Here is a 19,741-nt window from a genome sequence, read left to right on the forward strand (position 1 = left end):
CAATAGTTTATGGGGGTTTTTTTGTATAGAATGGATACTATGCAGTCCAAAATACAGTTTGCTTATTCAGAATGTGCACATGTGGAGCTGTACAGAAAATTCTACTTCCTGATTTGGAAAAGGAGCTATCAAAATGTAATCAGTATGGTTTGGAGAAAAGGCTACAAGACATGGAGAGTAAGTCTGTAAATAATTGTGAGATGTGGTGGTATGAAAGGAGAAAGCAGCTTTCAGCTGTAACAGGTAGAGAGCGGTGTCCTATTGCTGTAGTGTTTCTCATGTATGCAAGGCTTTGTGGAATGAAATAAACAAACATGCAGAACTGAATTGTGAACTAGAGGATGGCTATAACAGCCATCAGAAAAGCATTTGAAGATCCTGAAGTTTATTAAATGATGTAATAATTTGTCAAGGGAATTTCTTAAATACAAACATAAGAGTAGCAACAGCAGGTCAAACTTTATTATACAGGATCTTCCAGCATTACAGCAGGAGAATATACTTTCCAGTCCTAGCACATAAAGTCCAATAAATACAAAAGAGAAGCAGAAGAGTGAGAAGGAGAAAAAAAATGTGTCCCATTACTCACACCAGATACATGAATGAGAAGTTTGGCAGCTACCAATGAACAAATATTGCTTAAACATGAACACTTCTCCTACGCACTCTAAGAAAAAAAATGAAAAAAATTAAAATAAAATTTAGAAATCCCAAAGAAGGTGACAATTTAAAATGCAATCTGCCTCTTGAAGGCTTTGAATAATTATGAACTGTGCTTTGGATGGTCACAAAATAAATTGACAGAGGCAGGTGTCATGAACAAATTCCTTTATATTTTATAGAAATACTGTGAAAGATAGATGGATACATGGATAGATAGATAGAGAGATAGGCAGATTTTCTTCAAAGTATATGTATGCTTGGTTTCTTGAGACTAAAGCTGAAGTGTTGAAAAAATCCAGTGCTAGCTCATTAAGCTGTCATTTAGTAAGTTATATTTGAATGATCAGTCCTTCATCATGCACTTCTAGTATAATTAGTACAATAATATAATAACTACTAATAAGTAATATAATTGATATTACATGCCTCTCTATTGTAGCATTACCCATTTGAAAAAAAGAGATACAGATCAGTCTCAAATTCAAGTATCCAATTTATCAACTATTTCGTGAGATGCAGGTTTTCTGGTGTGACTTAGTACTCACTAGGTCACTCAACACTGTGTCAGGGAAAGGGAAAAATTTATTTGTGATTCTCTCTTATGTGTAACAACTTTATTCATAGGCACCATACTTATAATCTGGTTTTGTCTTGGACTGAGTTAATGAACTAAGTTTAACTCAGTTGAGAGTGGAATTGTTAATTCTGTGTTTCTCTCTTCCTCCCTACAGTATGCTGTCTGGCTGGTCCTTTGGGTTACGTGGAATGTGTTTGTTATCTGCTTCTATTTGGAGGCTGGAGACCTTTCAAAGGTAATTTACCACTGGATACATTTAAAAGTCATCAATTCTTTGTTAACATGCCCCAGGCTGTGCTCTGTTTTACTCATTCTTTTAGTGTTACCTAAATGAATGTTGTTGTATGATGGAAATTTGGAGTATTCTGGGTATGTTAGAAACTTTTAAACCAGACAGTAATGAGTATATACATTCTGATGCCCACAACAATAATTGTCTATATTCTTTAAAAGAAAATTACTTCTTTTTTGTCTCCTTTAGTAGTCCTGCAAGGAAAATTATCACCCACATGAGAGACATTAGTTAATGATTACATGAATACAAAACATTGCCATCTCAGGGACAAACAAATATTTATTGTACCTTTTAGCTTGCTGTTACTTAGCTGGATTCCTTTAAGGGGTCTTATACATTATTATGTAGTATAATACATAGTATAATATAGTATACCTAGTTGTAAAAGAAGGAGTCTTTCATTAAATTAAGATGTAGACAGGGGTGCCAGAACAGATTGCCATTTGGCTTCATCAGTGTTTTTTAAGCTTGTGCTTCTGGTAGGATTGTTTTTTCTTGAACATATATACACAGTAAAAATCCATAGGAAAAATATATCTTCCTAAGAACGACATATTTATAGAGTTTTATTGACAGTGTGATAATGCATAAAGTGGCAGTTGGTAATGGCCTCAAACCAATACTCCTACTTTCTAAGGTGTTCCCAGAAATCTGGCAATTTGTGAGATAAAAGATTAGCAGTGGCAACAATTATTTTTTAGGGTTATATGCTTCAGTTGATTCTAGATATTGCTGAATTATGCTCGCAGTGCTGTGGACTGACCATCAAGGAGATCCCTTGTGTCAAACACATCACATCCTCTTCTTGACTCAGATTTTAATTTTTGTTCCTGATTATAGGGTGGTTAGCCCAACTGCAAATTCCAGATGTAATCCTCTGATCCTTTGTGAGTTACTGATACCTTATTATGCAGAAGGTTAAACACAATTATAGGAAGAGTAAATGAGGCAGAGATACTTCCTTGCCTGTTGTTTCTTTTGAATCACCCCCAAAGTACAAAAACTACTAGAGACAAGGTGTTTCAGCCCCATGTATTCCATTTCTTCAAAAGATGTTGACTTCAAAAGGATCAGAATTTCATTTCCTGAGGGTGTAAAGTAATTTTCTGCAGGTAAAATGTTACACTTTCCTGATTTTATACTTTCAGACAGGCCCAATCTCATCAAAAGCTTGGCAAAAACATAGCAAATAAAAGAACTTGCATGTATTATCTTTTATTTGGTCAAAATTCTTTCTTTGTTGCCAGGAGAACTAACACATATAACAAACCTGGTGCCTGTTGTACCATTACACTCAATTCAATCCACCCTCTTTCCACCTGCTTGTTTCAGCCACCTGCAATCCTAAACTTCTAAATGTTGGGATGCTTATCTTGCCTTGGGAAGTGAAGGGGGTGGGAATAAATAGAGAAAGGAGAAGTAGCTGTTTGAGCACTGGGTATAAAAACAGCATAAGAACACTAGTAAGTGCTAGGAGGAATAAAAATGGGCCACAAATATTGAAATTAATTATTTCTGAAGTCTAAAAATTGGCCTCTGGAATGTTTCCTAAACAACCATAGGGTTCAGGTCTATATTTGAATGCAGTTTAATCTTTTATTTGGTCTCTAGAAGTATTACTTGCTCCAGTGATATGATCTGCCTTGAAATACCCAGTAGAGTATATTCTTTCCACTTCAACTGGCTTTCAGAGCACCAGAGTTGAAAAAGAGAGGGAGAAAAGTAAAAGTTCCGAAATAATGGATTTTAAAAAATGGTAGAGATCAACTCATTATCTACAAAACATCTAATTCACATGTGGGGCATCATTCTTCTCTCCTTTTCAACTCAAATGTCAAGACTCCCCCACATGAGAAATATTCTAGAAGATCTAGCACTTGGATATGTACATCTAATGCAGAGATACCCAACTGTTCAAGTTGATGTAACATACCCACCACCCATTCTAGATCCTTCAGAGGCTCTGGCTGTTTCATAGTGGTATGTATCTTACAGAATAGATAATTTCAAGTGTAATGTTTCTCAGGCATATTCAAAAATCTTGCACTGAATCTTCTTTATTATTTATATTTTTATCTGAGAATAACCACAATTTTATATCTGGGCATTTTCTTTGTTTGGAATGGCATGTAGAACCTTGAGAAAAGCTCTCGATCTGAACTAGTTCTAAATAGAGAATAAAAACAACCTTTAGGCAAGGACCAGAGGGATGCCTCTGAGGTTGTAAACCATGAGAGAGGATCCAGTGCAGCATGGCCTTAAGAATTGATAGGTTAAAATTACAGCCTAATAATAGTTCAGATGGGTATAGTTTATTTTATATGTATTATTTATAGCCTAGTAGAAAATAAAATAAAAATAAGGAAGGGTGTTTTTTTCCCAAAGTTTTGAGAAAGTTTTCATTCTACATGTACAATGTGTACATCACATGCTGAGACAATGGAGAGGTCATATTTCAATTGTTAATATACTTATTTTACTTGTGGGGGTGTAAAAACGTTCATGACATTTTTACATCTTCTCCTAATATACTGAAACAGGGCTGTAAAGACTTGGGAATTTTTGGAAAAATGAGATAAGCATCTCTAAAGAGACTGAGGAGATTCAAGGACTATTTGTGAATATCTATGTAAAACTTTTTTGCATTATCCACCTTTACAATCATAGATATCTTGTGGAAAATGGTGTCACACCAAGAATTTTCTGTCCTTGAGGCACAGTTTTCTTTGCTGAAACTCTATCACAGCAAGATGGAATATATGTGGCTTTGTAAGAAAGGTTTGTAACAAAGAGGAAATACAATCACTTCTTCTTAACCTTGATTTTTATGTGGATCTGTGAATAAATGCCTAGAAAACCCACTTCTTAGACTTACTTTTCATTATTATTCTTCAAAAATATTTAATTAGTCTGTGTGTTGTTTTGCTTGCTGATGACTGCCATATTTTCTATAAGTAGGACTTTTAAGTGTCAGGACTGGTAATATTTATTTTGGCCTGTGACTAAGCAAATGTAGCACATGAAAAGCATAACCTCTTATCTTGAATGAGGCACATCTGAAGTACACTAGTGAAACAAACAAAAAAGGAAAACATAATAGAAAGCATTTCTGAGAAAATGTAATATTCCTGTGATTTTTTTAAACCCAAGAAACTAGAGGAGGAGATAGATTCTGCTATCTCAGAACAACAAATAATACTCATGTGATAAAGAACAGCTCTCTTGATTCAAGGCATTTGAAAGCTTCCCCTAATGATGTCTAATGATACCACAAACAGAAAAAAAACCAGAATAAGAACTCTTATACTCCCATTTTTAGTTTTGAAAAGAATTAAAATTTTTTTGTTGAAAGAAATGCTTTCCTGAGGTCGCACTGGTCTCATTGCAAGTGTGGGAGTAGAGACGCTGTCACTGCCAGTTGCTGGAACTCAGGGAAGAGGCTGGTTTGGGGTGCTGAAAAAGGGGGAATAGCTGGGCTCAGGGCCCTTGCTACACAGGGTCCCATCACTGAGTCAGTACTTCTGGTTCTCTTTGCATTCAGCTCCATTTGTGTGACCAGATCCAAGAGTTGTCCCTCACTGTTGTCTGGCTGAGCTCTGGAATCACTTTATTGTGGTTCCCAGAGTACTGTGTGAATATGATCAATAGTACACTTCTGAAAAGCTCATTTTAACTCTCAAATTTGACTTAGTTTCTATTTTTCTTGCATTCTTGACATCTTTTTTTAAACCTAATAACATAGAAATTTTACATTTACTATATTAAATCATTATGTTGAACTTATGTATTTTTGTCACAAAAATTAGATATTTGAAAGTCAAACACTCCGGTATCAAGAAATGCCAGAATTAAGATTGCTTGACTAAGCATGATTTAGCTCTGTTGCACATTTATTTTTACTACCTTTTAATTATGAAGTCACAACTGTATATTCTTCTTTAATCTCTCTACCACATAGCTTATTTCTGAGACGAAGTTTTGGCAGCTGAATGAGGCTGCCATACTGGATCTTACTCCATATACTGCAGCACTCACAAAAAGTTTAACACATATAAATGTAAATCCTGTTTTTCAGTTCTGATCTGAAAACATGTAGAATAAGAATATGAAAGGTTGGGTACAGAACTCTGGCACCTAAAATCTCTAACCACAGAAGTGATATTGTGTACATAGATCACTTGGTGTAGTCAGACTGTGTTTCCTCGTTATTCCTTCTACAGGTCTGAGCAAGTATTCTTAATAAAAAAAAAAAAGAAAAGTAGTTTCTATTTGCATTCAAATCATGTTACTTCCTTTCCTATATTGCCCTGTACTGCAACAGGGAGAACATGAAAGAATAAGATTGAAAAATGCACTTATTTAAAATTGAAATTGTTAAATATGATACAAAGAATTGCATTTGCTGTAGTTATTAAAATGTAAACTAAAGGAAAATACATAATCAGGTTGTTTTCTGCCAGAAGTTTTAAGGGAAATTAAAGGTTTCTGAACACTTTCTCTCCTACCCACAACAAATAACTGGAAAAATAAGATAACTTAGGCTTACAAAATCACAGACTGGAAGCGCCCTCTCAAGGTCACTTAATCCGGTCTCCTGCTCAGAGCAGCAACAACTTAAGAGTTCTGTCATGTTGTTCAGAGTTTTAGCAACTCAAGTTTTAGAAGTCTTCAAGGATGGAAGTTTCACAGCTTCTTTATTTCTTAACCATCCTCATTGTTAAAAAGTTTCTCCTGCTATTCAGCTGAGATTTCCATTCCTGCAATCTGTGACATTGCCTCTTGTTCTTTCACTGTGTGCCTCTGAGAAGAGTCGTGCTCCACCTTTTCTAACATTCCCTTTAGGCTTTTGAGTAAAGCCAAGTACTTCGGCTTTCTATTTGCTCTTTCTGTAGATGATTTTCTGTTTCCAACCACAGATAGTTTGTTGCACCTCACAAGAAAAATGCAAATTATCTTGCAATAATCAGTAATAAATAATCGGTTTGCTTTTCATGCTTTTGCTTTACTATGGGAGAGGAATGAAGGGTCTTCACATATATGTAAGGCTATATAGAATCTTATGAGTAGTATCTTATGGAAAGATATAGATTGTCCATGTTTGGAAAAAGTAGTAACACATTCAAAAAGATTTAGAGTCCTTTAGTTCAAAGACAATTCAACTTACACTAATATTTAAGTTTCCTTATATTGTATTTATTAAACTGCTGAAAACCTTGTGTATAAACCCTACAGTCTAGTAAAATGCTGCAAATATGTAGCTCTTCCCTATTCCTGCTGAGGTAAGCAAATCAGGAGGGTTAACAAAACGTGATGAAAGCTCCCAAGTAACTGCTAGGGAGCAGTAGGAAGACAATGTAATGACATTGTTGGGCAATTTTCCTGGGGAGAGAATCAGCCCTGCAAAGCTGGAGGAATGAAGATTTAGGGAGCAAGTTTGCTGATATTTTGTTATCTGCAAGTACTGCCTACTTTGTAGCTGAACTGCAAGCTACTCTGTTTTCCATATCATAAAATCAGAGGAATTAAGACAAATGTAAGAAACCATGTCCAGCTGCCAACCTGTTGGCACTCTGTTTAAGTCAGTGTTTACATACTCCTGGGCATGGTTCATAGTAAAGTAAAGCCAGAAGGGATTTCAGGATCCAGCTCTCAGTTCTCTTGCCTCCAGCCGGGCCCAGACACCAACCTGCACTATGGGAGAGCAGCTGATGCAAATGATCTCAAGGAGGAAATGAGCAGTTTAGAAATCCATCTACAAATGATACTCATGCATTAGCAACTTTTCATCAATCATCCTTTCCCTTGTTGATCTGAGATGTTAGTCCAGGATTATCCAGATATAGCTGATTTTAGTGGTTGTAGGGCAGCCCCTTCTTCCTCTTTCCATTGGGTGACTAATGAAAAGAGGAAGAGGCAGCAGTGGTCCTAGCACCTCCTTTCAAAAAATTAGCACCAGTTCTGCATTGCTGGTGGAAATAAATTGAAAGAGTGTGAGGAAATACAAAGCTTAGTTTTTCTCCAACTCTTCCCACTTGTCCCTACCATCTTATTGTGCAAAATTATAAGGACCAGCCAGAAACAGGCACCTTGTAATAAGTTGTATTTTTCCACTTGAATATCCCAACCTTGCCAAGCACACGTCCACCTATGTATCTGACTTTCATATACCGCTGCTTGGATTGATACCTAGTTGCTCTGAAATCCAGTTTATATCTGTATGCAAATTAACTGCAATAATGCAAATTACTTCAGGACATGATTTGCATAGCTTGTCACTCATGCTGCTTAAAACCATGCTGGCTATGAGTGCTGAACATTTTATGCAGCTAATGTGCTATGATTTTAAAGGGAGGGCTTGATACACAGGTGAAGCTGAGGAAAGAAAGAGCAAAACAAAAGAAACGGATAAATCATCTTCAGCATATCTCAGCTGTAACAAAGCAATGAACTTGGCAAAATGATTGAACTTACACCATTCATTCTACATTTCTTTGTGTCCATTAGTATAATCATTATACTACTTTGATTCCACATTTACTAATTATTTTTGTAAAGCAGTGGTCATTAGCAGTTAAATGTCAATGTCATACATGCTCTAATAAAACAACCTGCAGGATGGTTAATTTTGAACATATTACCTTCCTTGGATGTTGTTTTAACAGATGTCCTGTTAAGATAACAGAGAAATTAAATTAGTTTTCAACTCAAAGCATCTGGTTAACTTTGTAGGTAAATGCCTTTGAGCAGTAAATCTGACCAGGGTTTTCAGATAAATAGCTATCAGAATGTTTTAAGTAAATGACTTTATTTTTTCACTTCTATTACTTAGGGCACATTTGACATGCTTGATCATATATCTAACAGATGAAAATTGAAAATAGTGCTGGCAACCAGCAGTGCTAGGTTATTCAGGGGGTAGTTTCATGGGTAGATACTATTAAGCATGCTTATGGTTTCAGAAAATTTAGTTCTGCAGCAATTTTTAAACCTCAAGATCTTTACCAGCTGGAAGATAACTGATTATAAAATGTAATCTGTTTAATACTGTAGACATAGCATATGGTGAAATACATTTAGATAAGAGTGGAATTTTTCACCTTCCTAATGGTGAAGTAAATTGTGATAGGAAATCATTCAAAGTATAGAAAAATGTGAAATATTATTGTATCTATTTTTCTAATTGTAATGATTTTATCTTTTAAAATCCTGGGACGTATTTTATGTTGAGTTTATGAATAAACATACATCTTCCTGTTGATTTATATGTGCTCACTTTTCCCACAATTTAATAGCTTTGCACCAAATACAGGAATACATGAAAATAAGTGTAGTGACTGCTTAGATGATAATTCCATATGATTATTTACTTATGTGTGTGTTTGCATATATATTGAGTACCTCAGTTATACCGTTAAGATTAATAAATATGCATTTTAGCATGTACCTTAAAGCTGCATATATTATAGTTACATGGAGGCTTTCCTATATTTCTAAAGCAGTGCCCTTGCATATTTCTGCAAGTCTTTCAAATGCTACAGCCAAGACATTGCAGAAAAATATCCAAATATATATTTATGAGATGACTTTTTAATATTTATTAATTATATTGCAGTACCATCTAGTGGCCCCATTTTGATATCAGGGTGCCATTATACTGTGAGCCCTAGACACACGCAATAGAAGTAAACCTTATCCTAAATGTAACATACTCTTACTGTGTAATTCTATGAGAATGGGAGGTGGAAACCTAAAAATAGTAGACTGCTGTGAGAATCCAAAACAGTGTTGTATCTTTGGAATTCTTCATGAAGTCTGGATTCTCACAACTTTCTTATCCTATTTTCCTCATGTTTCTCCTCTTTGTGAGGACTGATAGTTGAGTGACACAAAGCCCTACTCTTGCAGCATTTTATGGTCCACTTTGGTGAGAAAAACCCTTATGTATGCTGTAGTGCACCACTGCTTGCATTTCACCAGTTGTTTAAGGCACTGAGTGGAAAACTGTAGATTTTGCTTAAAATGAAAGATGTGAAGCTAAATTTATTTCTAGTCAGGCAGACGCTCAGAAGATCACAGCTACAGAATGCATGTTTCCTATGACAGCTTGTCTGGGGGTTGTCTATGCCTCTCATACACAGTACTTCTACTATGCCTACATGAGTCAGCTATGGGCAAGGGCTGAAGAGGATTTACCATACCTGAAAGTAGGGGAATCTGCCAGGACGAACACCCATCTTTTGTGAAAGTATAAAAACATACAAAAATATGCTGTTTTTTAATTTTCACCATCTCATGGTGTCAGCCTTGTGTTTCATTTTTTATTCTTTCAGGGTACAGATGCAATACTTCAACACAGTCCCTAGCAATTTTTTTTTTTTTGTAAATATGGATGCAATGGCTAGAATATACTTTTCTCACGTCTACTCTTCCTCTCAAGATAAGTATATAACTGACCTTCTAATTAGAATCTATCAAATGAACTCAATCTTGTGAACCAGGGGTCTACCAAAAATTTCAAGGCAGCACTAAACCCATGCATTTTCGAAAGAGCTTTTTTGATATTTGGAATTTCTGAAGGAAGCCATTCTGATCCTTATGTCACTAAAAATTATGCCAGTGCTAATCCAGTAGGAAATAGAAATTTTGTATTGCCCTCAGCATCTTTTTACGTATGGATAAGCATTTGTTGAACCTGGGAAAGCAATGTGAGCTGGGAAGTACTCTCCTGTTTTGTTCCTGTTAATATGGAAACCCCATACTCCTTTCTCACCGCTGCAATGGTAACAACGGGCTGAAAATGGCTATGGTGACTAATCACCTCTTTCAGCACTTCATCATCTTATAGCTCTCTATATTTGCAGTTGCTCTTCTGCCGGAGGCCCCCACTCCCACTTGAACACTCATGATCTATCTTTGGGCTGAAAACACAGGTGTGTCTTAAGGCATTTTGAGCAGCCACATAAAATTTGTTCTTACTCAGTCACAACTTTGCACTGAAGCATGTGAGTAGCTCCTACAAAAGGCACTAATAGAAAGCTAAGGAGACAGTAATCTGTTTAAAGTGTCACAAATATTTCAAAGTGGATGTCTGCCCTAGTCACAGAGCCATGCTATGCTTCCTGCACCGCAAGAGAATTTATACTCACTAGATAAATTTCCTTGAATATTTAAGCAGGTATTTCAAGAAGCATGTTGGAATGTAACTATTCAAGACAAAACAGAAATTAATTTTTTCTCTTGTAAAACTGCTATCTCAAAACTGTAGAATTATTTTAAATGTTAGTAATCTTTTTCATGTAATTTTCTTCCTTTCTCATTCCCATGAAATGATTGTTACCAAAACTGGTACTGAAACGCAGTGATCTGTGATATATGGATAAGTGAATTCACTAACGTCAGCTTCAATAACAGTGTAGGATCAGATGATTATTTTTTAATAATTGTCCATAATAAACAGAAAAAATATTCTCTCTCATTGACTTCAGTCCTGTCACACTGCTGTCTCACAGCTGGTTTTATTTTGGTGATTCTGTATACTCAGAATGAAGCCTAGCTATGAAAAATATTTGATATCCTTTTCTAAACTCAGTGATTACATTAGTGAATTAATCCCCAGATGATAAGTTTGCTCTAGTGCTGTTTTCAAAACTTGCTGCTGCTACTTCAATGATAGTAATCTTAAGGGGCATCTTATCTGTTCAGGAGTCCTGTAGTATCCAACTTACCAGACTACCACAAGTACCTGTTTGTTTAGGAATTGGATTCCCTGTTTTGAGGGTAGGATTTGATTGATGGAGTAACCTTATGAATTGATAAAATGTGGTTTATTGTGGGTTTCATACTAAGAACCTGTTCTTCAGCAGGCCATAGTGTAACTCAGGCTGTTTTTCTTCCACCCTACAACAGGTGGGTAATTCAGCAATAATGAGGTGATCAGTAATGTGCTGTGTCTAAGTATCTCACTGGTATCTTTAAAATACCAATGATTCCTTTTATAGAAAAACTGCTGTTTGCAATGGAGAGGGAGAATAAGATCAGAATGTTCAAAAATATCTGAAGAACCTCCTCTATGGATAATTTGAGATATACCTCATTACTCAAATGAAAAAATAAAAGGGGTTAGATTTGTCAAGCTTTTGATCATATCTTAAAAATGAAGATCTCTCTTTTCATAGGGCAGCCTCATATATGGGGTCCTTCTGTGACTTCCAATCAGATGCACAAAGCAATTGCTCTCTTTCTTTTTTTTCTTGTCAATTTTATACTTGTCACTCCTCTCTTTTCCTCTGTCAGCTTATTAAAGCTGAACACTTTTTTAATCTTGGCTTTGCTCACCTCTGGCACATTCCTCTGACCCTTAGCATATCCAAAGATATTCTGTCTTGATTTGGCTAAACTGGCTAGGGATGTTTTTTATTTGGGAACACGGGGAAATACTGTATTTGAATGCATGTTCATTTAGGTATTTCTCTTTAATCACAATTTTCAGGACACACTAACTGTTGTTGCTCTTGACTGCCCATTGTAATCAAATGCACTTGATTTGATGTGTCCCACAAATACTCTTAAATCACAAGTACAAGACATTTGTCCTGCAGCTGCAATGATGGAGACTGATTTGCATTAGGTGGAGAATTCAAGCATTTGGAACACATTTATCCTAAAGTTTGAATTCCAGACATCTTCTTTCCCTCATTGGAATGCCTATATGAAGCCTGTCATACTGTATGACATCATAATAGAAATTGTAATGAAACATTGTTAAATATAATGCTGACATAATCTAAGTAATATGCAGTATAAAAACTACTTGCACAAGTATTCACATAAGAATTATGTAAAAAAATTGATACTGAGGGTTATGCAAAGCTTATCTGTGATTATCATCCACCCTATTGTATGTAACCCTAGGTGTTTAAATGGCCACGTGAGAAATACTGCCAGGAGCAATACTGAAAGAGATTCCTCCATCCACTGGAGAAGCTATTCTTTAAACCTAGAGAATTAACCACTTGCTTTTAGTGAAAAACAGACTTGAACAAACATACATACATACATGCATACATGCAGACATACAGATATACAGACATATTAGTTCAGTGTTTTCCACTTCCTTTGAGGTATTTCAATGACAGAACTACATCCAACTCAGCACAAGGATATACAATATACAAGGTAGCATAATTTGCACAGAATTAGAAATCTTTGGAGCATCTAATTGTGCATTTCTCGTGGCTGACAAACAATGACAGGGTTAAAAGCATGAGATGTTTCCTAAAACTACAGTTGCTGGCTGTTGTGTTTGCCTTTCCTGAATTCTGTGGTTTTAATTTTTAATAAAGGAAAAAGTCATGAGCTCAGACAGCTGTTTGGAAGAAGTGGCTACAGGAGAGCTCAGTAACAACAGACTATGATACTATATAATTATGGGTTTTTTTCTCTTCATTAGCATGTACAACCTGCTACAGGAATGAGAATATAATGATAATTGCCAGACTCTTGGGTTTTTGCATTTGGAAATAGTGTAAAGTACAAATCTATAGTAATAGGGATTACTTCAAGAAATGTCTCTGTCTGAATAGTGAAAGCAGGAGCTTGTAGCAGACTGGAGATTTAATTTTGATGTTAGATTTCTGGCAAAATATCTCCAGGAGACAATAGCATTTATTCTCATTCTGGTCTCAAAGTGAAGATGAGTGTAGGACTCATTCTTTAACTTGCCATTAAAGGATGTTTGTCTGTGTCACAGCATGTAGCATTAATGATAGATTCTGCAGAGAGGACTTGCTGCTATATGAAAAGTCACTGAAAACTAAAGTTTACTGAGAGAGCTTACATGGGAAATTTCTTTGACTCCTGTACACATTCTGTTTAGCTTTAGGCAATATTTTCATTTTTTTTCACTAGCACAGTAATAGCTCTGTTAAAAAGAATTTATAAAAATAACATCTTTTTTAAACAGATATCTCTGTGTGCTGTATAAGACAGTACTCCTTTGTTTCCTTTCATAAAGAATCATACTTTTAAAGTTGGTATCAAGTACCATCTCATGGAGGCAGTGCAAAATACTAGAACTTGTGACAAATCGATAACAAGTAGTGTTGTTTCACATATGACTTAGCTCTTTGATAACCCTAAATCTAAAAAAATATTTTCAAATACTCAAATAATCTTCCTTCTCAGCATGACATGTTCTAGTGTTCTGCTCTCCTCCCATACCCGTAGGACATGCCCCCTTCCCATGTGTAATTCTTCAGTCTCTTTTATTCTTTCTTTTTTACATTTCCCCTGTTTTTCTGGACACCTGCCTGATGCAGGTGGTGCTGAGCTGAAATATTTTTTGGAGATCCCTGCTTCTCTGCCTAGTCTGCCAACATAGCTCAAGATACCTGACTTCTAGGGAGCAGAAGTTAAATGAGCTGAATCCAGCTCTAAGTGCTTATCAGCCACTGAATTCATGGTACTTAGCCACTAACGGGATACCTTCCTTGAACAATGAGCTCCTAATATATTTAAAAATCTGGTGGCATGGAGCCTAAATTGCATTTAAATAGAAATTAAAGTATTTAGTCTGTTAGTAATTTCTGAAAATTAGACTTGAGTTCTAGCAAAGAAAATCCTTATCCTTTCTTGAAAATCCAGCATTTATCAATTTGCCTTTAAGAAAAGGAGAAAGAATGGTAGTGGTGGAGTTTTCATTTATAGACATACTGAGAAACTGCTTTTTGTTTTCAGTTGGAGTTACATAGTTTATTTGATTCTCCTCCTTCATTGATTACAATTTTGTTTCAGAGTAAGGCAGTGGTGCCGCACGTGAAATAAATTAAAAACCTGCCTACCATATCCATGAAACAATGGGAGTCAGCTTTGAAAACCTAATAAAAACCATCATATTGACATGCATATGAATAATAAGCTTTCAGTTCAGAACACAGAGTAGCTGAATTTCAAAACCTGAAATCCTTAAGAAGGCAAATGAAGTAAAGTACGTGCTTCAAAGCAAAGAGCAATGTCAAGGATTTGCGGCTCTGTATTGATTGGTACTATAGATGACACTTATAACAAGAAAAATGGAAAAACTGCATGAAAAATTCAAAGCAAAAGATCTGATATGAAGATTCCCAATACTGAGGAAGGAACATATATTCAGCATACTGAAAAAATTAAGATTTTTAATTTAAAAAAATGCTTTTTATTTTCTGTATTATTTCCTTTGTGATGGGCTATGTGATACACGTTAGATGAGGTAAAAATGAGTAAGAGGCAAACTTTTGAATGTATAAAACCTTTAGTGAATAAATATTTTATTTTACTTTTTTAGAATTAAATATCAAACTGCAGAAATGTAGAATCCCTGTATTTTATACATAGAAAATCACACGGAACTATATTAAGTATAAACTCCTTTGGGATTGTTTACTTTATCATTAGAATGAAAAAGGGGAAAAAAACCAACAAACAGATAACCAAATTACATATTCATGTGTTGTTGATAAGTTTTGAAAAAAACATCTATGAGCCCAAAATGTCCTGTCTCTTTTACTCCTCTATTTAGGTGATGTTAAATTGCCCAAAGCAGATTTACAGAAACATGAAGATGAAAGATATTTGCTTGTAATATTTTTAATATTTCTTGAACATAGAAATTTATAATGATATTTGACCTTTCTTTAACACTTGGTTAGCTAAGTGATGTCTTATAAACGAGTAAAATTAATATGTATCATTACTAAGTAACCTGGTTTTGCATGGATCTAGTCCTTCCAAGTATCTAACCAAAATGATTTTGCTGACTATCTTGGACTTGTTCTTAGTAGAGCAGGACAAACATTGCCTTTATTATACTGTCTACATGTTAAAAAGTATTTATTATGTTGATTCTTCATTTTTCTTCTTTTCTCACAAGGTGGATTTTTTTTCCACATTTTTATTGCTTATATTTTCTATGTATTTTATTCTTATTGTAGTCTTTTGTATTCTTCCCATATACTCTGCAGTCTTTTTAGTTTGGAGTATAAAAAAAAATAAATAAGCTGTTTCAGTAAAGACTTCACCAACACCATATAAGGCTGACCTATAGGACCTTTAGTATTTTATTATAAAACTGGCATTAAATGTTACTGAATGAGATTTTCTTGATTTTGCCCAATGCTACAGTGTTAGTTTTAATTTCTGAGTCACTATTACAATCTCCTGCAGTTCTCTGCCAAATTCTACCAGTTCTCTGGTAGTATTTAACTACCTTGCCAAATGTTACTTGCTCTCATTCTGTCTGATTTCTCCTGCCTACAGGAAGCTCTTTTCTTTATTTACTTCACCTTGTTGTTCTTCAGTTTGCTGAGATCTGCCCTCTGTAGCATTTGTTATCCTTTTTCTGTGCAATACAAACAGCGTTAAATTCTACCATCCAAAAATTATTAATTAACTTGAATATGGAGTGGACACCCACCTTTGTCTTCAAACCTTTTCTCAGCTTAACACCCAAACACTGATGAATTATTTTTTGTGAATAGTTTTTAAACCAGCTCTGTTCTGGTGATTTACATTCACTAAGGACTTTCTTTGTATATAAGGGGCATCACACAGCCCAGGGTCATAAGCTGAAATAAATTAGGTCCTATATACTGTTCTGCCTCTCCAAAACCACCACAGCCAAATCACCTGTCAAGAAGAAGGACAGTGATTTTAGGAAGAATTGCTCTTGAAAACTCATATTTATTTTACTATTTCATTGGTGCACAGGAATTGATGAATTAAAAATTTAGTTACAGAACCTCGGGATCAAGTATTAATCCACTTTTATAAAACTGTGAAAACAATGGCTGTCTTTCTGATACTCTGCTTCATCACCTTTTTCTTTTTTTTTTCTTTTTTTTTTCTTTTTTTTTTCTTTTTTTTTTTTTTTTGGTTTTCCTCTTTTATTTTCAGTCAGAAACTTCAGGTGAGATCAATACATGAGGGTTTTTTTTACTCCATTTTCTACAATGAGGCCAGGAGCTAACATAGACTCTTCAAGGGCTTCTCAAAGTGTCAAGTTTCATTCCTAAAAGCACGATGATATCTTGAGAATTCTGCACATCAAAAACAATTTCTTAATAGAAGAGGAGATTTTAGTTTCATTGATATGGAAATCATGTTACAGAGCATGCATCCTCAAAGCACTCAGTGTCTAAACTGACATCATGTAAGGCATGCATAGATGATTTCCATCCTCACCAAAATGTTGTTAATTTAGATTTAGTGAAAAAGATGTACTTGTACTTATCATCACAAAACACAGATAGACATATGAGTAATAGCGTGAGTTCTGTTTTGGTTTTATGCTTTCATATTTCAATGCAACTGGAATACAAAAGATGTGCAAATCTTAGGGAATCTGAATGTGTACATGAAGAGCCAAATATTTATTAATCTATTAAATATCATCTGCTCACTGAATAAGCCAGTTATTTAACTGTGGAACAGGAACACCACTTTGTAGTTCAAATCACTTAAGTCTCTCAAAGTTCAATAAAGCCCACTTTTCAGCTCTCCTATTTCCTGCAAAACACAGCTTTTACCTCATCTTTTGCTTTCAGCTCTTGCTACTGTAAAAGATGCTTGCAGCTGCCTGTGTGAAAAGTACACCACCATAGTGAGGTTAAATCAGTGTTCCTCAAGTGCCTCACAGTATTAGCGGGGACAACCCACTCTGCTGGTTCACCATGTCTAGGCCTGTTCATGAAAGTGGAATTACTTGAAGCCTTGATCATAGAAACAGGTCCCTTTAAGTTTTCTCACGTATGAATTTTTCCCTTGCTCAGTATGTCTTCAGCCTACTGCTAATAAGACAACTAGTCAACAATATAATTAATCTTTCTTGTGCTAATGTTTGTGATGACTTTATAATACTTGTATATTCAAATTGTTTATTGAACTTTTTGGGGAAAAGATCTTTTTTTAGAAACTGTTTGCTGAATGACTGACAGTTTGGAGTTTGGTCCATAATATTTTTTGTTTTTACTGATTTGATTATTATAATTGGATTACATTTGGCATATTTGGTTTACAAGAATGACAGTCAATGAAACAATACAGGTAGTGAATATGTGGCAGGCTCCTCGTAATGGTTTTTATTCTTTTGCCTGGGAAACTTTTGCCTGGGTAAATGTCTGGAAAACAGACTTGGAGAACAGACCAACATTTCAGTCTGTTTTGTATTACGTACCTGAATTTGTAACTGCACCTTTTTTCTTGCTATATTTGCACTTTGTTTTATAGAAGTGGTATGAACAATAGTTTTCTGGAAACAGTATATTTAGCCACTTAAGTAAAGATAAAAACTGGTTCATGATTCATGATGCAGTCTTCTGGGTTAGATGAATTTTTTTTTTTTTTTTTTTTTTTTTTTGTGTCACAGAGGAAATGGGAAAAAAAGAGGATGATAAACTGAACATGATTCTTTTAGAATTTCAGTGACAATTTCTTAATTGTCCATTTCTTATGACAAATGCCTCTAAATTACCTGTTACCACTTATGAAGTATATCCATCATGTGACAAGTTCTTTGAAATCATCAATTCAACACTGAAGAAACAATCTTAAAACTTGCTAGGAAAGGAACAGATCACCAAGCAAGTAATATTGTACTACTGACTTAAACTGCAGTGAACTCCAGTATTAGGTAATGCAACCACTTCTGTTCATTTGTAACAGAAATAATGTATTAAATTGTTTAAGAAGGAATGAGGATGATTGATTGGTTTAATGGTGGATGAATGACTGTCACAACTTCTTGGAGTAAGCAATATTTTCCTGGAGTATCCTTTTTATACTTAAAATGTCAGGGCTATAGTTCCAGCTTAGGCTGTAGTTCTCATATGTTTTGATTTTCAGGAAATACTATGTATCCTGATTTGTTGCTTGTAAATATTGTCCTCTTAAAATAGTAATTTTAAAAATCCATCATAACAAACAGAAGGATAAAGACAAATGGACCAAATTATTTAGGAATTCTCTAGTAACTGGATTTTTGTTCATAGCTGATGAGTCACTCTTCCTGCCTACCCTCCCTCTCCTCTTCTGCTCCAGTAAAGCAGAGAGGAAGACAGTGGTGATAATCCTTCTGGATGGAAATATTTTACACTTCATTGGCAGGTGATAAATGCCTCATTCCAAGGGGATTAGCACAGTGAAGATTCACTAAAGGAGTGAATGTTTCTGCATTGCACACTAAACAATACAGAGCCTTGTTGAATCAACAGTAATAATACCTTTTCTGTAGGAACAGCTAATGCAGGAGCAATGACCACATTAAGTTAATTTTTTTTTTTAAATTTTAGTATTCTCCTTCAGCTATTGTGTTGTGAACTTGTTTAATTGTTGTGAGGATTCTTTCTTTCACGATTTCACACTAATCTTTTCAGTTAAATATTAACGGAGTTAGAAACAAGAATTGCATTTTCTCAGGAAATGAAGGCAGTTTTAGGCAACTTAATGTTTTAAGCCAGATGAAGCATTTGTAATGATCAGCATTACAGCTATCATAAAATGTTAATAAATGTATATCCTAATAAATGCAAAGGGTATAATATTGCAAGTGAAACATATCTACTTTTTGTGGATTCCTATAATTTCTTTAAACATTACAGTTTCATTAAAACCTGTCACTGAAAGAACATGTTTAATTTTCAAAAAAGGCAACAGTAAGCGCATTCTATATTTCTTATCCAAATCAATGCACATTCTAAAATACTGTTGAGAACATTCAGATTTTTTTTACCTTAATGAAAATAATGTAATAAGAACTGCATGCATAAAATGAGAAACTGATTTGATGATTATAAACTCTTTAAACTCCCTTCTTAGGTGTATCAAATTTATGCTTAAAAAATTCTGTTGCTCAGAATTTCTTCATTCTACATAGAATAACAAGGCCAATAATCTACACTAACATTGAATCCAAACAATATGAGATTTAAAGGATGGTATCAAAAGAGTAAAGTGAAATTGCTTTCTGATTTATTGATTTTTAATCGTTGAATGTAATAAAAATTCTTATGAAAAATGTTAATTTATGGACATTTTTGATTTTACTTTGTTTTTCCTATTTTGTCATGTAATATCCATAGTTGCATCCTAATGTGCAATCAGAAGGTTGCAGTGGAACACCAGGAAAAAAGAACCCATCAACCCATCCTGTGCTAGATATTTCTACTACCAGGTGG

The 19,741-nt window shown here is 34.8% G+C and overlaps 1 protein-coding gene across 2 annotated transcripts in view; it reads left to right on the forward strand.

Annotated features, from left to right (window-relative positions):
* The first annotated feature begins 1,403 nt into the window (after nucleotides 1-1,403).
* NKAIN2 (sodium/potassium transporting ATPase interacting 2) overlaps nucleotides 1,404-19,741 on the forward strand; it is a 245,939-nt gene continuing 227,601 nt past the window's right edge. For both annotated transcript variants that reach the window (XM_066315326.1, XM_066315327.1), the window contains exon 1: nucleotides 1,404-1,475. The gene's annotated coding sequence lies outside the window, so the exon portion shown is untranslated. The remainder of the gene's footprint in view (nucleotides 1,476-19,741) is intronic.

This window comes from Sylvia atricapilla, chromosome 3 (assembly GCF_009819655.1).
Source record: "Sylvia atricapilla isolate bSylAtr1 chromosome 3, bSylAtr1.pri, whole genome shotgun sequence".
Classification (NCBI taxonomy): Eukaryota; Metazoa; Chordata; class Aves; order Passeriformes; family Sylviidae; genus Sylvia; species Sylvia atricapilla.